The sequence below is a fragment of the Sapajus apella genome, unplaced genomic scaffold (genome assembly GCF_009761245.1).
Source record: "Sapajus apella isolate SASKATOON/1434 unplaced genomic scaffold, GSC_monkey_1.0 scaffold73, whole genome shotgun sequence".
NCBI lineage: Eukaryota > Metazoa > Chordata > Mammalia > Primates > Cebidae > Sapajus > Sapajus apella.
Window position 1 is genome coordinate 1,425,483 of NW_022437013.1, and position 24,274 is coordinate 1,449,756.

Sequence of the window (24,274 nt, forward strand, 5' to 3'; positions counted from 1 at the left end):
ACCCCATTTAGTCATAGTATATAATTCTTTTAACAAAAAATAGTGGATTAAATTTGCTAATATTTTGCTGAAGATTTTTGTGTCTGTGTTCATGAGAGATATTGATCTATAGTTATCTTACAATGTTTCTGCCTGATTTTGATAATACTATGATGTAGGACTCATAGAATGAATTGGATGTATTCCTTTTGCTGCTATCTTCTGAAAAAGATTGTAAAGAATGGGTATGATTTTTCCTGAAATGTTTGGTAGAATTTATCAGTGAATACATCTGGGCCTGGTGCTTTCTGTCTGAGAAGGTTATAATTTACTGATCAAATTTATTTATTAGATATAGGCCTGTTCAGGTTGTGAGTTTCAGCAGATGTTGTCTTTCAAGGAACTGGTCCATTTCATCTAGTTTATCAAATTTGTGGGCATAAAGTTGTTCATAATATTCTTTAAGTATTTAAGGTCCAGGTCATCTATACTGATGTACTATGTTACATTTCTGATATTAGTAATTTGTGCCCTTTTTAAATGTTAGTTACCCTGGCTAGAAGCTGATTGATTTTATTGTCCATTTCAAAGAACTAGCTTTTGGTTTCATTGGTTTTCTCTATTGATTTCCTGTTTTTAGTTTCATTGCTTTCTGGTCTAATTTTTGTTATTTATTTTCTTCTTCTTCTTACTTTGGATTGGATTTGCACTTATTTTTCTAGTTTCCTAATGTGGAAGCTTAGATTGCTTTTTGATCTTTCTTATTTTCTAATGTATGTATTGAATGCTATAAATTTCTCTTTATATACCGCTTTGCTGCATCCCAGTGATTTTGACTAGCCAGCCTTTATTTCAAAATGTTTTTATATTTCTCTTGAGATCTCTTCTACCCATATCTTATTTAGAAGCATGTTGTTTAATCTCCAGGTGATTTGGGATTTTCTACCTGTCATTCTCTTATTGATTTCTGTGACCTGAGAGCAGGTGAGCAGGCACTGTATAATTTCCATTATTTTAAAATTGCTAAGATTTGTTTTATTGTCAAGAACATGATCTATCTTGGTGAATGTTTCATGTGCACTTCAGGAGAATGCATATTCTTCTGTTGTTAAATGAAGTAGTCTATAGAAGTCAATTATATGCAGTTGATTGATAATGTTTTTGACTTTAACTGTGGTGTAACTGGTTTTGCCAGCTTTATCTGATCGTTTCTGATAGAATGGTATTGATTTATCCAACCATAATAGTGAATTCATTCATTTTTTGCAGTTCTATGAATTTCTGCCTCATGTATCTTGATGCTCTTTTCTTAGGCACATAGATTTGAGGATTGTGTTTTTTTGGAGAATGGATTGCTTTATTTTTATATAATGCTCCTTTTTATTTCTGATAATTTTTCTTTCTCTGAACTCTACCTTCTCTGAAGTTAATAAAGCTACTTCTGCTTTCATTTAGTTAGTTTTGGCATGGAATATATTTATCTATTTACTTTTAATTGAATTTTATTTTATATTTAAAGTGGGTTTCCTGTGGACAACATAGAGCTGGGGCTTGTTTTTTTTTTATCTACTGTGACAAGTTCTGTTTTTTAGTTGGTGCCTTTAGGCCATTGACAATGAAAGCAATTATTGATATAGTTGGATTAATATCTACCATATTTGTTACTCTGCCTCCCGAATTCAAGTGATTCTCCTGACTCGGCAACACCCCACTCCACCCAGGTAGCTGGGATTACAGGTGTGTGCCACCAGGCATGACTAATTTTTGTATTTTTATGAGAGACAGAGTTTTGCCATGTTGGCCAGGCTGGTCTCGAATTCCTGACCTCAAGTGATTCACTGGCCTGAGCCTCCCAAAGTGCTGGAATTACAAGCATAAGCCACTGTGCCCAGCCTGCAATATACATTTATAACTAATCCATGTCCACTATTAAAAAGCACTATATTGCTTTATGGGTAGTATGAGTGCCTTATAGTAACAAAATAATACTAATCTATTATTTTGAGCAAATTGATATCTATTAGTTCAATTAAGAATTTTAAAAATCAAAGTTTTTATTTTACCCTTATTTATTGCTTCTTTGATATGCTCTTCTGTTCTTTATATAGATCTGAGTTTCTGGCTTACATTAGTGTAGTGTTTCCCAACTTGATTCCATTCTCCTTGTCACTTTTGGGTACACCAATAAAACATAGATTTCGTCTTTTCACATAGTCCCATATTTCTTGGAGGCTTTTTCATTCCTTTTCATTCTTTTTCCTCTAATCTTGTCTTCACGCTTTATTTTATTAAGTTGATCTTCAATCTCTGATATCCTTTTTTCCACTTGATCAATTCAGCTACTGATACTTTTGTATGCTTCATGAAGTTTTTGTGCTGTGTCTTTCAGCTCCATCAGGCCATTTTTGTTCCTCTCTAAACTGATTATTCTAGTTAGCAATTCCTCTAACTTTTTTCAAGGTTCTTAGCTTCTTTGCATTGGGTTAGAACATGCTCCTTTAGCTTGGAGGAGTTTGTTATTACCCACCATCTGAAGCCTGCTTCTGTCAATTCATTGAACTCCTTTTCTGTCCAGTTTCGTTCCCTTGCTGGTGAGGAGTTGCGATCCTTTGGACGAGAAGAGGTGTTCTGATTTTTGGAATTTTCAGCCTTTTTGTGCTGGTTTTTCCTCACCTTTGTGGATTTATCTACCTTTTGTCTTTGATGTTCCTGACCTTTGGATGAGATTTTTGTGTGGATATTCTTTTTGTTGATGATGATGCTATTCCTTTTTGTTTGCTGGTTTTCCTTCTAACAGTCAGGCCCCTCTGCTGCAGCCTTGCTGGAGTTTGCTGGAGGTCCCCGTCAGACCCTGTTTGCCTGCTATCACTAGCAGAGGCTACAGAACAGCAAAGATTCCTGCCTGTTCCTTCCTCTGGAAACTTCATCGCAGAGGTGTACCCGACAGGTGCCAGCAGGAGCTCTTCTGTCAACCACTGCTGGGAGGTGTCTCCCAGTCAGGAGGCACAGAGGTCAGGGACCCACCTGAGGAAGCAGTCTTTCCCTTAGTAGAACTCAGGCACTGTGCTGGAAGATCCATTGCTCTCTTCAGAGCCAGCAGACAGGAACATTTAAGTCAGCTGAAGCTGTGCCCACAGCTGCTTCTTCCTCCAGGTGCTCTGTCCCAGGAAGTTGGGAGTTTTATCTAGAAGCCCCTGTCTGGGGATATTGCCTTTCTTTCAGAGATACCCTGACCAGAGAGGAGGAATCCAGAGAAGCAGTCTGGCTGCAGTATTTTTGCGGCACTGCAGTGGGCTCTGTCCAGTTCTAACTGGTGGCTTTGTTTACACTGTGAGGGGAAAACCACCTACTCAAGCCTCAGTAATGGCTGACGTCCCTCCCCTCACCAGGCTCCAGTATCCCAGGTCGACTTCCTACTGCTGTGCTGGTAGCAAGAATTTCAAGCCAGTGGATATTAGCTTGCTGCACTCTGTGAGGGTGGGATCCACTGAGCTAGACTACTTGGCTCCCTCACTTCAGCCCCCTTTGCAGGGGAGTGAATGGTTCCATCTCGCTGGCATTCCAGGCACCACTGGGGTATGGAAAAAAGCTCCTATAGCTAGCTTTGCAACTGCCCAAATGGCCGCCCAGTTTTGTGCTTGAAACCCAGGGCCCTGGTGGTATAGGAGCCTGAGGGAATCTCCTGGTCTGCAGGTTGCAAAGACTGTGGGAAAAGCATAGTGTCTGGGCTGGAATGCACCATTCCTCATGGCATAGTCCTTTGTGGCTTCCCTTGGCTAGGGGAGGGAGTTTCCCAACCTCCTGAGCTTCCCAGGTGAGGCAATTTCCCACCCTCTTTGGCTTGCTCCCCATGGGCTACACCCACTGTCTAACCTGTCCCCATGAGATGGGCCAGGTACCTCAGTTGGAAATGCAGAAATCACCAACCTTCTGTGTTGATCTCGCTGGGAGCTGTAGACCAAAGCTGTTCCTAGATGGCCATCTTGCCAGTCCCTGCTTCAAATATTTCTTATGTTCCTTTCTGTCTCTCTTCTCCTTCTTGTATCCCATTACTTGTATTTTACACCTTTTGTAGTTGTCCCACAGCTACTGGATACTCTTTTCTGGTCTTTACTGTAGTAATTTTTTTTTTCTGTTTGCTGTTCAGTTTTGAAGGTTTCTACAGAGAAATCCTCAAGCTCAGAGATTCTTTCCTAAGCAACACTAGTCTACACATAAGCCCACCAAAGGCATTCATTATGTCTGTTACAGTGTTTTTAATCTCTAGTATATTTCTGATTCTTAGAATTTCCATCTCTCTGTCATTCTTATATAATGACTATTTACTTAGTGTATACATTATAGCTATTTTAAATCTCCAGTCTGAAAATACCAACATCCCTGCCATAGCTGAGTCTAGTTCTGATGCTTGTATTGTCTTTTCAAACTGTGCTTTTTACCACTTAGTATGTCTTGTAGCTTTTAGTTGATACTGAGACTTGATGTACTGGGTAAAAGAACTGTTGTAAATAGGCTTTTAGTAATGTGGGGGCATGGAAGTTTTCTATAGTTCTATAATTAGGCCTCCATCTTTAACTGAGTCTGTCTCTAGACTGTGTGCTTCACAAATGTTTCTCTCTTTTTGTAAAATTTTTCTCCCTTAGATGGTACAAGATAATTGGAGGGGGCTGGAATTGGGTATTTCCCTTCTCACGGGTCTTTTAGGTTCTGAAAAAGCTCTAGTAGTGCAGATTCTAGTTAAACACTTTCTCCTAAGGGTAGGACTCATTTAAAAGAACAGAATGCTCTGGCATATTTCAAAGTGTCCACTTCTCTACCATTGCCAGAAGCACAGAGGTATTTTTCTCCAATATTCTCTGTTGGAACATGATCAAGCTCTTGGAAGTAAAACTTGCAAAAACGTGCAGACCCCCCAATCCCTACTGAGTCCCCCTGGAGTTTTCCACCTTCAAATTTGTCCACACTGAGCCTCCAGCAATTTGTTAATTACCATTCAGGTTTTCCTACCCTGGTAGTAGTACCCACAAAGGTTTCTACTAATGGGTTTCTGCTCCAGTAAACTGTGCCTCTGTATTCACTTGTCTGTCTCCAATTCAGGGAGGCAGCAGTTTGCCCTACAGCCTCACTTCTCTTATAGATCTAAGAAAAGTTATTGATTTTTCAGTTTGTTCAGATTTTTACTTGTTGTTAGGATAGAGAGACAACTTCCAATCTCCTTATCTGCTGGACTAAACAAGTTCTTTGACTTTTTAACCCCCCCCTTTTTTTTTTTAACTATTAATGTGCCTTAATGATTTTACTTTTGTCAACAATGTTCTATGTTTTGAGGCTAATTTCAGGCTAATTTTCAATTCTTTTCTTTTTAGGCTGCTCCAAATAAATTTTTTTAAAAAAAACTTATAGCACTTTTTTCAGTAGAACTTCTGAATAATATGTTATATGAAAAACTAATCATTGTTTCCTGAAGTTCTTTGATCACAGGGTTTTCCATCTGTACCAAACCTGAGAGCATCTTAGGAGGCTACTATCATGTAACACACATTGGGAAACAGTGTTCAAATCACTAGATTTTTGTGAGTTTTATATCAATTAGCTATTGTAGAACGACAAAATCTCAGTGGTATATAACAATATACATTTATTTTACATTTTCATATCAGCTAATCTAGGCTGACTCGATGGTAACAAGTAATATTCATTTCCACGTGTTTCTCATCTTTGTCTGAGACAAGCGGTTTTCTGGTGGTGATGACATAAGCAAAAGAGGCCACATCCAATTTTGTGAGCATAGTTCAAGTACCTGCTTTGTATTAGGTCTACTCACATCCCATTAGCCAAAGCAAGTCACATGAATTGAGGCTTGTAATTCAATTTACCAGAGTTCTCAAAATTATCATTTTGAATGATGCTACAGGTAGGAGTCATCATATCTGAGCTTGCAGTGTTTCTCAATGGGGGTTCTATTTTCATTTCACATGGGGCAATCCTTCCTGGATGTTGTTCAATTTTAGCATTGCTGGCTCTTACCCACTTAACTCCAGTAAGTGTCCTGACAGACTTTTCCAAAATATTCCCTATCTAATCAATAACACTCCTAATTTGAAAAACACTTGTGAATTCTACTGTTAATTAATTGTGTGACCTTGGGCAAATATTCAGCATTTCACTTTTTCAGCCATAAAGAATAAGTTAAAATTAAGCTGTAAGTTCTATTTCAGTGTGAACACTTGATAAATTGAAATATAGCAGATAGAGGTGACTAGAATAAAGTGTCTGAAAAACAGCATATATGCTTCAGGCCATCTCTTCTACCTTTAAGTGATCCTGGGAGTATATGGTTTCACTCTCATCTTTAAGATAATTGTAACAAGTTAAAATGTCAGAGGAAAGTAATTAGAAAGGTTGTTGAGGATTGAATAATATGTCACATTAGTGATGTTTAATCCAACTGGGGTTGTTTAGTCAAGAAATCAGTAATGAACTTGTTTAGAAAAGATAATTGGAGCATGAGGATGAGAGCTCAATTCGAGCTTTATCTGCTCATTAGACAAATCATTATTGAGTACCTGATATGTACTAAATGCAATGTTGAGCATTTTAAAGCTTATTATGTAAGATAGACTTATTAAGTGTTGTCCAGAGAACAAAGCTAGAGGGATTGTGCAAAATGGCAGGTAAATGACTCTAGGCTTAACATAAGAAAAAAGAAATATGGTTACCAGGGAGCCTGGAAATGAAACGAATGATTTTAGGAGTCACTGAAATCCCCATAGTTTGAAATATTCAGCTTTTCAGAGAGTTGGAAATGAATCTAATCTCTGAATCTCTAGCACCTTAGCACATGGCTAGGCACAGCATAGGTTTTGAATAGGAATTTGTTGAATAAACAAATATATCAAAAGATTAAAAAATTGAGATTAAAAAATTGTTAATTTCTGGTTATCCAACTGTAAGATTCCATTTTTTTCAGAGAACATGAGACCCCCACAAAGTCAGTCTGTCTTTTCTTCTCCTCTTTTCCCTCATAAATTATGTCAAAGAGAAGCATCTCTTCAAAAGAAGTTCAAAGACAATATAGAATAGAAAACAATTTATTCAAGGGAAGCCAGAAGAGTTTATGTGGAAGGGGATATAAGCAATGCAGGGCTTTGCATGGTGTTAGGATGGGAGCTGAGAGTATGCATGTGATTCATGATTCCCTTTTTTCCACCATTTGTAGTACTTTATAAAGTAGTAAGGTAAGTTTTCTAGAGAAACTGTCATAATTCTCCATTTTCCCCTCATTACTTTTGAATGAATACAGCAAATTTTTCTTGCTGTTAGTTTCCTTTGAACAAATAAAACAGAAAGACAGATATAATACCATAGAAAAATACATCAATTACAGGCTTAGTTAGGTTGTGATTAATCAAGATTTTATCTTACTAAAATGCAGGAAAGGAAATTTTTCTTAATGAGAAGTAAAGAGTTATGAGATAAAAGAGAGTGAGTGGGAACACACTTTTGAGTCACCCACGTCTCTCCAAGGAAAATCTCAGGGATAAAATGGCCTTTCTTGATACTACTTGATCATTCAAATATAATTTGCATTTTCACAATACATAAATTTTAATGCCAAGACAGGCAATTCAATCTAAAAAATGATCACTTGCCAAATTAATGATCCATTTATATCTGAGGTTAGGGCTGAGTCATAATTATATTGAAATTAAAAGATAAGTCCTGGATGTCTTCAATCATCTCCATATTTACACATTTATTCAGCACTCACCATAACACTAGAAATGAAATGTGCTGTGGGCAGTAGAGAAGTGCATAACATGTATTTTTTATTTTTGGATATGGTGAAATATCAGAGATGGGATTTATCTTCCCACTGAAAATAACTAGAAAATTAGACCAAATATATGAAATATACATTAGACAACATGCAACACAAGGAAAATAAGTGAGTTGAGCCCTGTAATTACTACTGGCTTTCTGTGTGTAGGCACACTTCACAACAGAGAGTAGTAGCAGCAGCTCATCCAGAACAGGGTTGTTTCCCAGAATTGAGATGGAAATCAGGGAAGCTGAGTGGGCTGGAACATTTTGGGCAGAGTTCTGCGAAAAGAAAGCTACCCAGGAAAAGAACTCTCATTGTTGATTGAAAGTCTTACTGATTACATAGACAGTTGATTAACACAGATTTTGTATGTTACATGTATTGTGTATTGGATTCTTACAGTAAAGTAGGCTAGAGAAAAAATATTTTTAAGCAAATCATAAGAAAGAAAAATATGTTTACTATTCATTAAGTAAAAGTGAATCACCGTATAGATCTTCATCCTCATTATCTTTATGTTGAGTAGGCAGAAGAGAAGGAATAAGAGAAGGAGTTGGTTTTGCTGTCTCAGGGGTGGCAGAAGCAGAAGGAAATCCACATATAAGTTCAAACCCGTGTTCAAGGGTCAACTGTAATCAGTCAAGTAAGTGCTAAAATCTAAAATATATCAATGAAAATGGCAGAGTGGGGCCGGGCGCGGTGGCTCAAGCCTGTAATCCCAGCAATTTGGGAGGCCGAGGCGGGTGGATCACGAGGTCAAGAGATCGAGACCATCCTGGTCAACATGGTGAAACCCTGTCTCTACTAAAAATACAAAAAATTAGCTGGGCATGGTGGTGCGTGCCTGTAATCCCATCTACTCAGGAGGCTGAGGCAGGAGAATTGCCTGAACCCAGGAGGCGGAGGTTGCGGTGAGCCGAGATCGCGCCATTGCACTCCGGCCTGGGTAACATGAGTGAAACTCCGTCTTAAAAAAAAAAAAAAATGGCAGAGTGAGGACATCTGAAAATCAACAATAACAACGGCAAAAATTGTCTAAATCAACATTTTCAGGATGCTGGAAATTAACTTAAAGCTTGCAGCAACCCAGGGAGCACTTATTTTAGAAAGTAAGCTGAATCTCAGTACAAAGAGTGAGCTTTGTGGCTTTTTAACTGGCTCAGTTTCTACACTTCTCCATTGAGGTCTGAAAGAGCCTTGAAAAACAACGACCCACAATCATGGTGAAAACCAGAAGTCTGGCAGCCATTAAGAGGAGACAGAACAAAGTTGGAGCCCTTTTCAAAGCCTCAGTCCCAGAAAAATTCTCATTGTTTACTTGTCTTGATTCACTGGAAGACACCGTTTGCTAGGCTGTCTTTATTTTACCGCACTTGGAGCTGGCCCAGCAAAAGAGCCTTTTTCCTGGGATGTTTGTTAAAAACATTTAGAGAAAAATGCTTTAATTCAGATACTTAAGGTGCATATCAGGTGGGGCCAAAAAAGGTAGCCAAAAACCTTGGGAACGAGATGTCCATAGGGACTTTGAAAAGATCTTACATTTTATTGGGGATCTAGAAGGAGATGTGAATGTTATATCTATATATGACATTCTACCCAACAACAACAAAATACATGTTCTTTTCAAATGCACATGAAACAATCTCCCAGAGATGTTAGGACACAGAATAATTTTCATTAAATTTTTTTTTTTTTTTTTTTTTTTTTTGAGACGGAGTTTCGCTCTTGTTACCCAGGCCGGAGTGCAATGGCGCGATCTCGGCTCACCGCAACCTCCGCCTCCTGGGTTCAGGCAATTCTCCTGCCTCAGCCTCCTGAGTAGCTGGGATTACAGGCACACGCCACCATGCCCAGCTAATTTTTTGTAGTTTTAGTAGAGACGGGGTCTCACCGTGTTGACCAGGATGGTCTCGATCTATTGACCTCGTGATCCACCCGCCTCGGCCTCCCAAAGTGCTGGGATTACAGGCTTGAGCCACCGCGCCCGGCAATTTTCATTAAATTTTAAAAGCTTGAAATCATATGACATATCTTCTTTGACCAAAATGGAATAAAACTAGAAAACGATAGCAATAGAAAGTTTGGAAAATTCACAAATACATGCAATTTAAGGACTGTACTCTTAACTAATGGGTCATTGAAGAAACCATGAAGGAAATTAGAAAATACTTTGAGATGATTTAAAATGAAAACATACTAAAACTGACGGAATACAGCAAAAATAGTACTGAGAGATACATTTAAGGTAATAAATTCTTATATTAAAAAAGAGTATGGATATCTTTGGATATGACACCAAAAAGACAGGCAACAAGAGAATAAACAGATAAATTGGGTTATACAAAATTCAAAATTTCTGTGCATGAAAAGACACAATCAACAGAGTGAAAAAGGTAACCCACAGACAGGGAGAAAATATTTACAAATCACATGTCTGACAAGTGTTTAGTGTCCAAAATATATAAAGAACACCTACAACTAAACAATGACAGTAAATAAACAATCTAATTTAAAAAAAAAAATCAAAAGACTTCAATAGACATTTCTCCAAAGAAGAAATACAGATAATCAATTAGTACATTAAAAAAAGCTCAGCTGGGCATGCTGTCTCACGCCTGTAATCTCAACAATTTGAGAGGCCAAAGCAAACAGGAAAGTCTCTTGAGCCCAGGAGTTCAAGACCAGCCTGGGCAACATGGCAAAACTCCATCTCCACAAAAAACACAAAATGAATTAGTCAGGTGTGGTAGCATGTGCCTGAAGTCCCAGCTACAAAGCAGGCTGAACTGGGAGGATAGTTTGAGCCTGTGCAGTCAAAACTGCAGTAAGCTGTGATCATGTCACTGCATTCTAGCCTGTGTGACAGAGTGAAACCGTGTCAAAAAAAAAAAAAAAAAAAAAAAAGTCCAATATCACCAATTGTTAGGGAAATGCAAATTAAAAACACAATGTGACACTCATTAGAATGGCTACTATGAAACAGAGAAAATAACAAGTGGTGGCGAGGATTTGGAGAAACTGGAACACTCATACAGTGCTGCATGGAATTTGAAGTCATGCAGCCTCTGCAGGAAACAGTGCAGCAATTACCCAAAATTTTAAACATAGAATTACCATTTAAGTTAGCAATCCAATTCCCAGGTATATGCCTGAAAGAATTTAAAACTAGTATTTGAATAATTTGTACATAAATGTTTATAGCAGCATTATTCACATATAACCAAAAAGAAGAATCAATACAAATGTCTATCAATGGCTTCATAAATATTAATCCATTAATGTGATATACCCATACAATGGAATTTATTATTTTATCATGAGAGGAGTAAAGTACTGATTCATGCTACAACATAAAGGGACCTAGAAAACAACTTGCTAAATAGAATAAGCCAGACACTAAAAGCCATATATTGTATGATTCCATTTATATAAATGTCCAGAATAGGCCATTCCCTAGAGATGGAAATCAGATTGTTGTTTCCAGGGAATAGGGGCAGAGAGAAATGGAGACTGATTGTTTAATGGGTACAGGATTTTGTTTTACAGTGATAAAAATGTCCAGGAATTAGATATAGTTATTGGTTGCCCCATATTGTGAATGCACTAGAAGCCAATGAATTGCATACTTTAAAATTATTGAAATGATGGGTTTTATTTAATTGAATTTCACCTCAATAAAAAGCAAAAAAGGTAAATATAAAGTTACCATATGACCTAGCACATCCATTCTTACATATATATCTAAGAGAAATGTAAGTGAATGCCCCCAAAAACATGTCCACAAATGTTCACTACCACTAAAACAGCAAATTAGTAATGTTGTAATGCTTCATTTTCAAAAGTGGTAATAGGATATAAGCCTGATGAAAAAATAATTTCCTTTCTACTTAGCTAGAACACATTTTCACATTTAAGATGAATTTATCTTTCAAATAATTTTGCTTGTAAAAAGTTTTCATTCCACATTTCACATTCTTCACTTAGCAGAGACTTACATGATATCATTGAGCCATTCAGGAATTATATTAGCACATTAAATTCCAGCAAAGAAAACTGCTGAAGAAAATAGTAAGTCTCCTAGTTTTGCCACAAACAAGAATTTGAACTGATAGTTTAATAGTGAATGTCATCTTAAAAATAAATTGTGAAGGAGATTCACATTACATTGCTTCTTCTTAGAGTATGAGAAATAGATTATTACTGCAAAACCACACAAAGACTATCTGAAGTCTAAAAACTGGAGCTACTACTTTGACTTATACTTAAGGAAATATTTACCATCAGTACTTGCAGCCTCAGCCTGAGCTTGGAGTCCTAGTATTCACTTGTGATGTTTCCTTGTTTTCAACATCAGTGGCTATAATGCAAAGCCTTGGTTATAAAGTGGAATCCCTTTACTGTGCTCAGATCAAGAAACCAACTAGCCCATTCCCTGTGATCTGGACTATTATATCCCACTTTGCCCATGTAAATGTGTTTGCCCCTAACCTATCAAAACCCAAATAAGAGTGGGATCCTCCTGTTAAATGGGACTTTTCTGTGTCTTATTAAACTACTTACCGTGACTTATTTTACTACACAGGCAACTCTAATATTGTTTCCTTTCTATTTCTCTGGTTGTATCTAAACACATAAATCAGTAGTAGAAAAACAAAGCATTTGTTTACTGAACAAAATCTTTTAGAACCCCTTGAGATACAGAACATATATTATTCAGCTTGGCACTCTCCGTGTTTAGAATAGTGCCTGATAAACGAGTATTGAAGAAACTTGTATTTAATGAGTGTATGAATGAAGTGAAACACCTCCACTTTAAAAATATTTAGTGCTATCGGGTGCAGTGGCTCACGCCTGTAATCCCAGAACTTTAGGAGGTGGACGCAAGCGAACTGCTTGAGCCCAAGTGTTCAAAACCAGCCTGGGCAAGATGGTAAAACTCCGTCTCTAGAAAAATATAAAAATTAGCTGGATGTGGTGGCATGTGCCTGTAGTCCCAGCTACTTAGGAAGCCAAGGTGGGAGGCTCTTTTGAGCTGGGGAGGCGGAGGTTGCAGTGAGCCCAGAATCCACTCCACTGCTCTCTAGCCTAGGCGAGAGTAAGACTCTGCCTCAAAATAATAAATAAATAAATAAATAAATAAATGTATGCATGCATGTATGTCATCATAACTAGTTTCATTGATTTTCTTCCCAGTTTCAAATCTATCTAATTACTACAATTCTTCTAATCAAAGGCAAAGAGTGAAAATGAAACTGATCTTTTCTGTGTCTTATGTCTTTTTCTCTGAGAAAGGCAATATCATATCCTCTGAAATCAAGCATGCCACATCAGGATCATTTTCTACTGCTTACTACATATTCAAAGCATAACTTAGTCTATTGCCACTGCTTTATCATTTCCTAAGCCCTTCTCCCTGTCACTAGGCTTGTAGACTCTGTTCATGTTCTGGTTACCAAATTACTTGGTTATAACTTTCTTTCTGACCCTCTTTACCCTTGTGCCTGGTACCACAGCATAATGAAATGACCAACACTAAAATTAGTTTCTTTTTATCCCATCACACCTCTCTTCATGTTCTTGTGATGACTTCCTACTGTGCCATAGGTTATTCAAACATCTACTTTCTATAGTCAGTGTAAGCAAAATATAGTACACAGCAGGAGATTATGTGTGTATACACGTATGTGTTCGTGTAGATACAAAAGAACAGGGTTCACAACTTTAGAATATTATGATCTATGAAGGAAAGTAAATATAAATACTTAAAGGCATATTTGCAAATCAGTCATCTAAAACTCCTTTGTACGTGAGTGAAAATGGAATCAAAATTGTATACACACATCAGAACTAATTAGAAATATTGATTGATTTTGAGAGCAAACTAATTTCATGTCCCCTGCAAATGACACTTTCCTCATCTTAGACCCACACTCTTTCTTGATGCTTTTTTGAAAATGCAAAATAAATAGTCTACCATCTAGTAATTTGTGAATTTCCCTTGTCCTTTATTCCCCCCTGTAGCTCCCTGAAGCTTCAAATGTCGAACCAGGCTCAGTAAATATTTGATTCAAAGCCGATCAACAAGTGCTACTTAATACATGTGGCCTATGGCCTGAGAGATCACAAAGTAAAAATGTGATCAGCATTCATATCAATTAGAGAAGTTGTTTGGTGGAGGTAAATTTGATCCAGTTTTAAGATTGTAATGTGTGAAGCTTTTAGTCTAAGTTCTCATTTCTTCCCAGTATACAATCTCTCACTGCCTCTTAAGATGATGTTTATCAAAGACAATTTTATTTACAAATATAGTTTTCTCATTTCCTTACATTAAGCCTAGACTATTTCTCCATTTTCCACATGACTTGCTATTTTTTCTCATTAAAATATATTATGATTAATTGTTCTCGAACAAAAAGTTCCGCTAGAAATTCCAGATTTTTCTCTCCAAAAAGTTAAAAACAAAAATAAAAACTGGGCCACCTGAATCAAGGTTGAACAATGTGGTATGTACAATAAAAACCAAAATTATTTATGAGCCAAGGGAACACATTTGTCAAATTAATGTTAGCACGTATGAGATAGGAAACATTCATTTTAACAAAAATAACACAGTAAGGTTCAATTTTGATCTTGCCTATCTGGTAAATTGATATGTGTGATGGTAGCATGCAGGAATATAAAAAAGCATGATTTGTAATCATAACATCTGAATTAGAGTATTGGTTCTGCTACTTACTGATCATGTGAATTCATTAAAAAATATATACTTTGCATGGCCTTCAGTACCTTCATATAAATAATAGATCCATAATTACTATAACTTCAGAAAGTTTTTCTGAGGAATAAATAAGATAGATAATTTTATTTGTAACTGTGCAGTGTCATAGATAAGAATGAATTACTCTTTTCTTGGAAAATCCTCTTGTACAATGTTTGCATTCACTGGAGAAAAAGTATCCTTCAGAAGTTTCTCTGGACTCTTTGATGTTCTTCTAAGGAGATGCTTGATCAAGGGTGGCAACATTATGCAGGAAAAGCAGCTAATAACATCTGAGTAATGCTCTGTCCCCTCTTGATACATCTTTCTCCATCTTTGTGTTGAAGTCCACAGTCTCTATCTCAGCAGTCATGATTAAGAATGTGCTTTGCGGCCGGGCGCAGTGGCTCACGCCTGTAATCCCAGCACTTAGGGAGGCCGGGGAGGGTGGGTTACGAGGTCAAGAGATCGAGACCATCCTGGTCAACATGGTGAAACCCCGTCTCTACTAAAAATACAAAAATTCAGCTGGGCATGGTGGCGCGTGCCTGTAATCCCAGCTACTCAGGAGGCTGAGGCAGGAGAATTGCCTGAACCCAGGAGGCGGAGGTTGCGGTGAGCCGAGATCGCGCCATTGCACTCCAGCCTGGGTAACAAGAGCGAAACCCCGCCCCCAAAAAAAAAAAAAAAAAAAGAATGTGCTTTGCTTCACATTGAGATTCTTGGTTGGGCTTTATTTGACAAAAGAAATGATACCTCTAGATCTTACCCATTTTGGGTAAAGGAATATTTATTCACAGCCACATCTTTGCTAAGCATTATCTACAATCAAGCTAAGCTAATTAGTGATCATTTTATAAGAAAATAAGATACCATTTTGCAGCTAAAAGAGGATTTTAAGGTCCAGTATTTGAGAGCTGAGGATGATAATACTGAAAAGTTTAATACTTTCTCTGTCACTTTCCTGAATTCCTATACTATGTAGTCTGTACCAAACAATCTAATATTTCACTATAAAGTTTGCAAGATTTGCTGGTTGTTTCATAAGTTTATGGTAGTCATGACAGTTGGGAAGGGGACTCAAGTGATCACCTGTGCTAATTAAGCAAAATATATTCTGTTCTCAATTTCATTATATATAGAATAAGGGAGTTAATATATAATCAGAGACTATAAACAGCATTCTGTTTGTCCAGATTAGTGTTAGATGTTTTCAAATGCCCTTAGGTGGGTCAAACCCTTTTCAGGTGTACAACAAGGTCCCACCACGTCTTACTGTCTTGCATCCAGACATTTCACACATTTTTGTCTCTTTTCTGACTCCTAGAAGCTTACAGTTTGGAATTTCTGGAATATATTATAAACTAATTTCTTTCCAGTTTAAACATTATATAAGAGTGATAAAGTAAATACCAATCTACACTGTGAAAACCGGATAATTTCAACAGGGATTTCTGATATTGTCAATGTGGTCATCTAAATTCATCTGGAAACTGTACTCCACAAACATTTTTTAAGTGCTAGAAAAACTATTGTTTAAAAAGCTTATAGTAGACTTTGCTAAAGGATACAAAATTACAGCTAGATAGGACAAATAAGTTATAGTGTCCTATACCACTATAGGATGACTACAGCGAACAACAATCAATATCTTATAAGTTTCAATTGCTAGAATGAAGATATTGAATTGTTCCAAACACAAGGAAATAATAAATATTTGAGATAATGTATATACTAATTACCTTGATTTGTCACTATACATTATATGTATTAAAACATCGCTATGGATCTAATGAATATGTACAATTATTATTTGTCAATTAGAAAATAAAATAGAATTTATAAAATATATTATTTTAAAAACATATAAGACTTTACGAGAAGAAAAACTAACATGTTATATGCAAAGAATATGAAGAAAAGGAACAAGAAAAGGGAGTGGAGAAGGAAGAGGAGGACGAGAATGGAAAGTCAGAGAAGTAAGCAATGTGTTTACTCATTGTCTCTCCCAAAAAAAATTGGGCAGGGAAAGATTTGGAGGTTATTGGGTGATGAAGCTACTTGATCATAAAAAAAACATGTAAAGGAATAATTCAAGGCCTTGGGACTATGCAAATGGGAACTGGAAATGAGATTCCTACATAAAGATGGGACCCTCAAAGTTTATACTTTAGGCAAAATGGGAAACTTAAAATCCATCCACTCGCCACAAGAAATAACAAGGGACCTTATTGCTCCACATTAAAGGAAAGCTTTCCATTTGAATTCAGGACGTTGATCCATTCCTTACTTGGAGTTATAACAAAAACACCAGTAGTTCTTATATGGCCCAGTCATGCAAGAAATTGACTTAAATTTGATTCTGAGCTAGTGATAGTCTAGAGTACATGATATAAGTGAAATGCAACACCACTTTGGAAGGATATTCCCATGACCAAAGTGACAAGGGGTTCTCATGGAACCACATTTAAGATGAGTTAATTTTTTCAAATCACACAGCATGAAATGAAATAACCCAATCACCACAAATGCTTGATAATGTTTCTCTTCTTTTTTATGTCTGCTCAGAATTTGAGACAACAAAAGAACAATCTGAGAATGACCGTACAAAATAAGTATTTTAAACAGTAAACTACATAAAAGAAAGAATTTAAAGTGTAAGAAAAAATTAGATTCTTAATTAAAAACAGGCCAATTTGAACAAAACGAGTAAACATTTATAAATGAAAATAAAGTCTTTGATATAGAAAACCTCAATTGATGGGTTAAATAGCAGATTAGCCAAGAGTAAAGATAGAATTGAGTATAGAATACAACACAGCCTAATAAATGTATCAACTATATGAAAGCAAGGTTTAGGAGTCAAGAACACAGGGAGAAAGTCTAATATACCATACCTTTTGTAGGAAATCTTGAAGAAGAAAATAGAATGATTGATGTGAGCCAATTTCAAAGAGATGAGAAAAATTTTCCATAATGATGGAATGCATGTGACCTCAAATTCAAGAAGGACACAGAGCCCCAGCGGGAAAAAATACATACTTAGGTGCATCATAGTGAAATTATAGTAGAGTAAAGGAAAACAAATGATTCAAAATCAGCCATAAATAAAAGACACATTTCTTACGAAGCACTGAAAAATCACCTGAAAGTAGACTTATTCCAATCTGTATTCCAAAATATGTACGATACTCCCCAAATTTTGTGGGGAAATTAATGACCTCTATAATTCATAATAGCAACTATTCACAGTACACGAGTTAAAAACCTCTGACTTTTTAAGTAGGAGGGAAAACTATAGTTTTACACAGTGGTTAACAACTGATAAAAACCAGCAGTCTTTTAAAAATATATACGAAGTTCATGTTAAGCTATAGAATGTAGTTGGTTATGGTGAATTCTCAAACCACAATATATAACTTTTATTTTTCTTCCCATTCAAAACGTATCAGAATACTTATGAACGAGAATGCCACCATTGTAGAGATTATGTAAAACTCATTATGTTATAAATAGAGAAATAAACCTTTACTGTACTAATTACATGGACAGTAACACATTACGCATCAATGTGATTTGACATCACTTTTGAGAAGTATTTGCACAAAGGCATATCCTGTTTTGACAGAAACCCCTAATGGATCAGATATCTCTACTGTAGCATGGGCATACTGTTGTTCTTAAAATGTATTTATTTCACTACATTATAGGTACTAGTGGAGAATATGCACTAAGAGAATAAATAGCATTTTTTTTAAGTTGAGAAACCTAACACAGCTGGAATATTTTCTCAATTGATTTATTTTTTCCTTGTCTTTACAACTACAAAGGCTTCTAGTTCTGAATTAGACAATATTGATCACTGAAGTAGTTCTATTCAGCAGCTTTATTTTCAGGAGTTAAATGCCAAACACTATTTTCATTAATGTCTGCATGAAGCTCAGCTGTCTATGTTACAAATGTACTCTTAGTTCTTGAGGCTTTCATATTATTGATCAAAATGGGGAAAGGGTGTGTTTTTTGTTTGTTCCTTAAATCCGCATCACACATAATTCTAGATATTAAAAAATCTTTTTGAACATATTTAACTTTAATGTCCTTTTAATGTTTGGTGCTTTTTTCCCCATAGAAATTTAATTAGTTCTAAAAGTTTAAAAACAATATATACTATGGAAGATGAAGAATAGGTAGAGAAAATAAAATTGTATAAGCTATCATTCATCATACACAGATTTTATTCCAGAAAGTAAATAACTGAAATCAATATATATAACATCTCAAGAACTCACCCTTATTAATAGCATAGTTTAAACTTTCTATATCTTCATAGTAATGTGTTTATCAATTACAGAAAGAAGTTTATTAATATAAGTGTGATTTTCTCAGTTCCTCGTTATAGTCCTATCCATTTTTGTTTTAAGTAATTTTGAAGCTCTGGTAAGCACATCAATATTCTAAATAATTTTTATCCTTTGATAGTGGGTGACTTTATGCATAATAATGTTTATTTAATATTTATTCTGTTGTTATTACTTTAATTGTACTATTCTTGGTTGATTATATTTGTCTAGTGTAAATGTTTACTTCTTTCCTTTTGGTCTTTATGATTCATTATGCTTTGAGAGAAATTCTGTTTCTCTTAAGAAGGAATGGGAGCTTAATTACCTGATCCCCCAGCATGTAATAGCTATGCATTCTATAAAAAGTATATTTAAAAAACTACCTGAGTGTTTTTCAGACTGAACAAATGTAGGTAGATATTCCTGGGGAATAGAAACTGGTAGCAAGTAATCCCATGGAATCCCATTTTTTTTTTTTTTTTTTTTTTTTTTTGAGACAGAGTTTCACTCTTGTTCCGCAGGCTGGAGTGCAATGGCGCGATCTCGGCTCACCGCAACCTCCGCCTCCTGGGTCCAGGCAATTCTCCTGCCTCAGCCTCCTCAGTAGCTGGGATTATAGGCATGCGCCACCATGCCCAGCTAATTTTTGTATTTTTGGTAGAGACGGGGTTTCACCATGTTGACCAGGATGGTCTCGATCTCTTGACCTCGTGATCCACCCGCCTCGGCCTCCCAAAGTGCTGGGATTACAGGCGTGAGCCACCGCGCCCGGCCTGGAATCCCATTTTTTTTGTAACTTTACACTGAGAGCAGCCAGAATTGTTTTGGTTGGTGCTATGGGACAAAAGACATATTTGGGGAGCTAAAACATTCAGGTGAAGGAACCCACAGCAATAAAGATTGAAAGAGAATGAGGGAGTAATCTAGGAAAGAAAAGAAACCCCAATATTCAGCCTGAGTCTCCAGTTTACATCTGAACTCTACATGCAGGGGGAAAGCTGAAATCAGCTTGTAGCTAAGGCCTAAGAAACTGAACTTAGTTCTGGGCTAATGCTTATAACAAGTATGACAGTTTTCAGCCTGAATCTAACCACATTTAGCCTGCTAAAACAAAAATATCAACAGTAGTAGGAATAATATAACAAAATCCAGAATCTTCAAAACATAATATTCAAAATAAAAGCTAGGACAATGCAACCCCATCTCAAAGAAAATGCAACCAGCATATGCCAATTCTGAGATAACCTAGGTGTTAGAATTATCAGTCTAGGACTTTAAACCATTTGTATATAACTATGCTTAGTGCTGTTTAAAAAAATACATTGTAGATGAATGAAAAGTGGAAAATTACAGAAGAGATATACTAACTATAAATGAAACAAATGTAACTTTTTTTTTCCATTTATTTATTTTATTGCATTTTAGGTTTTGGGGTACATGTGAAGAACATGCAAAATTGTTGCATAGGAACACACATGGCAGTGTGATTTGCTGCCTTCCTCCCCATCACCTACATCTGGCATTTCTCCCCTTGCTATCTCTCCCCAGCTTCCCACCCCCCACCCTCCCTCCCCTATTTCCCCCCAACTGACCCCACAAATGTAACTTTTAAAACTAAAAAATGCAATCTAAAATAAAAATTTTACTGAACGGGCTTACTATTACAATTGAGATGACAAAGGAAAGAATCAGTGAACTTTCACACAGATTATTAAAAAATCATCCAATGCAAAGAAGTGTCACTTAAAAGTCAATTGACAAAAGAAAATGACAGATAAATGGTTAATCTAAAAATTATTAACCAATTCGAAAAATAGCAGGAAAGGGGAGCATATGAATAAAAACCACAAGAAACCAACCTAAAACAAATAATAAAATATTAGGCCTTAATCAAACCATATATATAATGATGCTATCTGTAAATGACTTAAATACTTCAATTAAGAGTCAAATGTTATCAGAATAAATAAAACAACAATAATTAACTGTGCCTTGTCCATAAATATTGTGTTTTAAGTATAAAACACAGGCTGGGAGTAAATAGATAGAAAAAGATATACCGTACAAACACTAAGCATAAGAAGGCTGAGTAATTATATTAATGTCAGATAAAATATGCGTAAATACCAAAATTATTACTAGAGACACAGGGGGACATTTCAAAATAAAAAGGATTCAATTATCCAGAAAATCAAAACAAATTTTAGTGTGTATATGCTAACAAGAGATTTTCAATGTATTATTGACAGAACTAAAGGGAGAAATAGACATTTCCACAGCCATAGTAAGAGTTTTTTTAAACACAGTTTTACAAATTGACAGAACAATTTAAATAAAAATTCAGTAAAGGCATAGAGAATCCAAATAGCTATGCTAACTATCTGACCTAAATGATATTGTTTGAATACTAATTAACTGCCAAATACACCTTCCTTAAAATGAATATGGTATGTTCACCAACATAGACTATTTGCAGCATCATTACACAAGTCCCAATAAATATAAAATGATCAAAACACTATAGAACAATTTACCCAATAACAGTAAAATTAAATTATAAATAAAAAACTTTAAGACATCTAGGAAAATATCACTATGTTTTCTTTTAAAATCGAGCATGGATGCAGAAAGAAACTGAAAGGAGAAACATGACAGCAAATTTTACAAAGAGCCAGAAAATTTCAATTTCATAATGTAAGGTGGGCATATTGATATGTAAAATGACAGCTTCTCAAATTTCAACAGTGGAAAAAGTGTTCATGCAATGACAGTTTGAGTTTCTCCAGATCTGATTTTCTTCTTAGAAACAAGAGGGGTAATAGTGAATGTGGAATCCCACAGACGATTCGTATTTCCAGGAAGCAACCTGTATTTGTGGCATTGTGATTGGTATTGTGAAAACCATCTACAGGTGACTATTTCCTTTGGCTAGGAAAAAATAAAAATTAAAAGAACAACTCACAAAAATCCTCAGGCACAAACAAATCTACCTGTACCTAAAAATAGAGTCCAGTCCTCTCTAAGACAAGAACTTCTTACAAATAGCTTGCTGAAAAAAAAAAAAAAAAAACAGCCGATTCAAAAATAACAACAACAACAACGACACCAAAAAACCTACAGAAACAGAATCTATACAGTTATACTTCCAGAAATATGGGAAATAGTGACAGAAAAAAGCACGTGGTATTTTGTTTTAAATTTACAAGAACAATGTTGCAACATTAGAGATGAAACCTATGGCAAAACATTTCACCATAATTTTTTTAATCATCAAAGCAATATCCTCTCTAGAAGAGCATAGAGATGCAAGAGCTATCATAATATATTAAGAGACAATAGATGAAGATATGACAATCTTGAACACTTCAGAAAAAAAATCAAAGGAAAGAAAACACAACACAGAAATGAAGGCAAAATTAGAACTAGCACAAGGAAAAATAGATACTAGCATAAACTTAGTGAGTTACAAATAGAGTAAGAAAAAGTACGCAGGTGTTTTTGTTTTTGTTTTAAGTCTGAGACAGGTTCTCTGTCTGTTGCCCAGGCTGGAGTGTAGTGGAACAATTATAACTCACTGCAGCCGTGAACTCCTGGGCTCAAGTGATTCTCCCACCTCAGCCTACCAAGTAACTGGGACTGCAGGTACGCACCACCACACCTAGCTAATTTTTCTTATATTTTTTTGTAGAGATGGGGTCTCTCTATGTTGTCCAGGCTGGTCTTAAACTACTGGGCTCAAGCGATCTCCTGCCTTGGCCACCCAAAATGCTGGAATAACAGACATGAGCCACTATGGCTGGCCTAATAAGCAGAATTTAACTGAAAAAATAGGTGCTATCAGAATCAAAGAGAAAATAACATAGAAGAAAGAAAAATTTCAATGTACACCCAATTGAAATTTCTCAACGAGATTTTTTTTAAGTAATAAAAGAGAAGGACCAAGTTATGGTATAAACAAAAAGCTTTTCCAGAAATAAAGATAAAACTAGAATCCACATATTGAAAGTATTCACTACATCTCCTCAAAAATTGACCCTGAATGGTGAACGCTGAGGTATACCATAGTAAAATACTTGAATCTCAAAGAGGAAGAGCCGTTTGGATATTCAGGCAGAAATATCAAGTAACTGGTATGGAGAAAATAATTAGACTGGCTTTATATCACTCCACAACCACAATCAATTCTAGAAGAAAATCTTCATAAAATCTTCAAGGAAATAAAGACAGTTGCAATAATCTAGTCAATGAAGAAATAACTGGGAAAAACTTATCAAAATGACTCTTCAGTATTAACCCCATAGGACTAAAATTAAAACAACTGTGGGGGTTATGGTACCAGAATGGGTTACAAATGTAATAATCTTTGGGAATGAAATTTGGTAGGAGAAGTGAAGAGCTGGGAATTCATCTTTGTGTACTTTTTCCTTTATTTTTAATATTCAGGGCAAAAATAACATTAAAGTTAATATATAAAGTAATAGAGGCATACTATTATTTAGCTTATTGTTAGTTTGAAGTCAAACACTAAGAACAATGACATGATTAGCTGTAATTAAATGATAGATAAAAGACAAGGTGAAGGAAGGAAAGGAAGATACAATAGATACAAAAGTACAGTGTTTAACAGCAAGGATTCTGGAGTCAGACTACCTGTATATAAATCCTGACTCTACTAGTTTCTAGCTACAAAACCTTGAGCAATTTGCTTAACCTTTTCTGCCTTGGGTCTCCAGCATAAAAATTTAGTGTAATATTTCCACTCACTTTTATAGAGTTGTTATGAGGATTAAATGTCAATATATGCAAAGCACTTATCAGTTTATTATATTGTTATCAGTTTATTATATTGTTTATGATGCTAATTTAATAATGTTATTATTATTATCTCCCCATCATAAGTATATCCATCGGGGCAGCTCAGTGAAAAATAAAACCACTGTGGTGCTCCAACAAAGAGGGATTTTAATACAATTTTGTAGTTTTGTTTTTATTGTTCTGTCTGCTTGTTATTACTGCCATCCTCTCCTACAGTTTCCTCCTCATTGAATAGAAGAAATCTAAAACTACATTTCCCAGAAACCCTTTCCTTGTGTAATTCCAAATTAAAGTCTTTCAAAACAACAAAAAAAGGCACTTGTGTGAGATCATGAAGACAAAACAGAAGAGCCAGTTAGCAACTCTGAACAATGGATGACAATTGTGAACAGCTGCATGAACAGATAATTTAGATAAAAGTTTTGCAGTGGCTTGAGGTAACTTTCTGAAAAATCACTCTTTTAAAGCTGTGAGCAGCTGAGATTAGTGATGGTGGCTTTCTTTGAGATTCATGTTTATTTTAGGTTCTGGGTAAATTCCTATGAATCACTTTTTTCA

The 24,274-nt window shown here is 35.8% G+C and overlaps 1 pseudogene; it reads left to right on the forward strand.

Annotated features, from left to right (window-relative positions):
- Positions 1-24,274, forward strand: part of LOC116531928 — a 74,276-nt pseudogene that overhangs the window by 9,958 nt on the left and 40,044 nt on the right.